Source organism: Octopus bimaculoides, chromosome 12 (assembly GCF_001194135.2).
Source record: "Octopus bimaculoides isolate UCB-OBI-ISO-001 chromosome 12, ASM119413v2, whole genome shotgun sequence".
In the NCBI taxonomy this organism is placed as follows: Eukaryota; Metazoa; Mollusca; class Cephalopoda; order Octopoda; family Octopodidae; genus Octopus; species Octopus bimaculoides.
Window position 1 is genome coordinate 6,579,547 of NC_068992.1, and position 3,909 is coordinate 6,583,455.

Consider the following 3,909-nt stretch of genomic DNA (forward strand, 5'->3'; position numbering starts at 1 on the left):
ATCTGATAGATAGATAGATAGATAGATAGTTAGATAGATAGATAGATAGATAGATAGATAGATAGATAGATAGATAGATAGATAGATGAGCATCCATCTCCAATTTACAACAATAACTAATCTTAGCGTTGTAGGAATTTACTGGTTGAACTAGAACAATATTCTATCTCCAAAATTTAACCTCTTTCTAAAGCTACCAACTATATCTCATTGGTTCAACCGGAACAAAGGTTATTACGAATAATTTGAGATACTCCGAAAATCTCAATTAAGCCTATAGATAATGCAAAGTATGAGTAGAGGTCAAGTGTGCCTCAGGCGATTCACACTATTCGAACAAACACCCTACTTAACAATAACACGTTGCAAATCAACGTTAACAATAACTTTATAATAAAATGCTTAAGTGAATTAAAATAAATTTTGGTTTCAAATTTTGACACAAGGTCGACGATTTTGGTGGAAGGGACAAGTCGATTAAATTCGACCACCAATACTCAACTGGTACTTGTTTTTTGACCCGGAAATGATGAAAGGCAAATATGACTTCGACGGAGTTTGAACTCAGAATGAACGAAATTAACATTCAAAGACACTTATCACTTGATCCACCCCGGCACCACTCAGGTCGACCGACCCTTGTACAAGCTGCAAGCAATTTTATGTAGCCAATAGTCGTGAACAGACTGTCAACTTTTGATACGATGAAGACACACACCCATACGAACGCGCGTGCGCACACACGCGCACACGTGATTATACATGTACATGCATGTATATGTTTGTGTGCAGATAGATAGATAGATAGATAGATAGATATGAGTGTGTGGGTATTAATCCATTATGTATAAATATATATTTGGCTGTGTATATGTGTATATGCATGTATATATGTGTGTGTATATATATATATATATGTGTGTGTGTGTGTGTGTGTGTGTGTGTGTGTGTGTGTGTGTCTACCATCGTCATCGGCTCTTTGTCGCTTCCGAGTATTTCTTTGTACATTTGTAGTTCCATGAGAAAAGATCTGTGAAGAAACGCCTGTGGCGTAGCTTTGATTAGGGTGGATCCCGACATGCCAGAAAATATCCCACGCACTGTAGTTTCAAAATAACCCCCTGTAGCACGTACAGGACCCTATATGTAGCATACAGGATCAGGTAACAAAACGGCTGCAGAGTGATGTCAGTGTTGCTTGAGCTGACCCTTCGTAGCCAGTGCATTTGGTATTGCACTCTTCCGCTAGTTCAATCGAAGAAATCACAGGTTTTGTTTTGTTGTTTAGAGAGTATCATTTTTGATTGCTTTTATAAAATTTTTGTTTGTTCTTTTTTCTAGTTTTGTCTTCTAGATCCGTTCAAAGTAGTGGGATCAGGCTCAAATATACCCACATGCATACAAATGGGGTATGTTGCATTAGGTACAAAATATATGTACAAAATACACACATTCATATACATAGATATAACCATCCATATGTCTATCCATTCCCCTCATCCGTCTATCCATACAAACATACGTATGATGCTGTGTCATTTCCGGAATATTCTTTTTGCTTGCTATATCTTCTCTTCCCATTCAGAATCGCTATATATATATATATATATATATATATATATATATATATATATATACACATATATATATCTGAAAATATTTACAAAAATATTATTTCCCTTTATCCAGTCTTTCTGTTCTTTGGTTGGTCTCTAGCATTTTAAATGGAAGAACCTGAACGAGTTTTTCTAAAGAAGTTCCATAGATTAAATTTGATACTACAATTGCCATTTATATGAATTTATGGTTCTGGGTTCTCGAGTGTTAAAGGGCTTTGTTAAGGCTTATTGATTATTCTAGAATTGACAGAAATGTATTTATTATCTTAACCTTGCAAAGTGAATGCTCGGTTTTCCAGATTTTATTACATTCAATGTTATCAGTAAGTATTTTAGCTGAATATGCTTCATAGCGGCTTTTAAAATCTGTGCCTTATCGAACTAACGTGATCGCTTGACTTACATGAAATAGCAACCAAATCTAACTCAAATAATACACTACCGTCTTGAAAATGGAAACATTGTATAATGTAGCACGTGGTGTCCATTTGTGGAGAAAAGCATAAAAAAGAAGCATAAAGACGAGATGGGATGATCATTGCTTGAATGGTTCTCGATTATATGTCTACTCGATCAAAGCCGACTTATGCAGGCGGCAGCAAAGAACAAGAATAACCAATGACAGCCGTGCTATGTCAATAAAGTTCAGTGGTGTTTACAAGACCAAAGGTCGATTATTTTCATGTCCAGCCGACTTCCACCAAGTATTTACTGTTAATAAAAACTTGTTTAACTTAATACTCACTTGACTTTTACCTCCCAATTCATTTTGAAGCAGTAATGTAAATATTATAATTCTAACAAAATACTATCACGCAGTCCGTCTAGTTGGTGCTTTGTTTGTTGTTTAAACCCCAGATTTCACAGGGTCGAGCTGATATGCAGTAAAAGACACCCCAGGTGTGTTATCTCCCTATTATTTCCTATGTACAGGGAACCTAGAACCGCATTATCTATCATGTGTGTTTTAAGACTATGAGGTGTCATCTAATCAAGTTTTGGCTACCATTATTACTGGCAAGTCGAGTAACCATAAAGAGGCTTCCTCTCTAACTCGCAGTCACTCTAGCGTTTTTGTTGTTTTGTTTTTGTATGTTTAAAAAACTTTTTTTAATGTGTAATTAGTGGGTGTGGAGTAATTGACAAAACTTGTTTTGATTTGGGAGTGAGTTGAGTACATACATTAGAATGACGGTTAGCGTGATGAGAGGTTCAGATAACTGTTACCATTCACTCGCCGGCACAATTGCATCAAATTATAGTTTGTAATGATTACAATAAGGAGTGGCATTTGTGAAGTAAAGTAAATTTCAACATATAATATTATATGCCTGTGGTTTCACAATAAGATCCTGTTTGTTGAAGGTCAATGGGTACAATTAATTCCTGTCGTTTTATAAATGGGTGGCTGATATCATTTGCTGTCTGGTTTAATGCTGCCCTCTCGTTCTTGGGGTTCTTTAGCGAAGCCCTTCTAGCTATTCGGAGAGAAATCTCTGACTTGTGGATATCTTCTACTTTTCTTAGTACCAATCTCTAAGGTCCTGAAGAATTACATGATCATGGGGTGCCCTTCCTTCCCTTAATAAAAAATAAAATGTAAAAAGCTATGCTTGTGGTTTAATTGAACAAATCGACCTTAGTCCTTTCTTTTTCTTTCTTTCTTTTTTTCTAAGTTTAGTACTTATTTTATCGGTATATTTTGCGGAACTGCTAAGTTACGGGGTCGTAAACAGTGCAACACCATCTGGCAAGCAGGAGGAAAAAAAAATTAACATAAAACAGCTAGAAAATAAGGGCCTGGTAAGGCCATATTTAATACCATAGGGTTAAAAGTGATAAGGGGGCGGAATACATTAGACAATATTAGTTTATGTACTTTCATTGTATTCTTATGTATTTCTATGCAGACAGAAAAAGTAGCAAATGATCTGACTCGAGTTTCGGTTATATCTGGAATAATCCTCAGAGAACGTGTAGAACTCCCTCTGGGCACAGAGAATTCTGTAGCTAATAGCATTATAAGTCCACTAAATATGATAATATCAGCGAATTAGAGATTCTAGTTTGCATAATTTATAGTGCTAACGTTGGTAGCTATTTTTATTAAATAAGAAAATGTGCGCAAAATAGCTATGATATATGGTAATATATATCTGTACTGAAACATTACAAGATTTAATTGAAGCAGAAAATGTTTTAAACTGTGTACTGTTTCAACACACACACACACACACATACACACACACACACACACACACACACACACACACACACACACACACACACA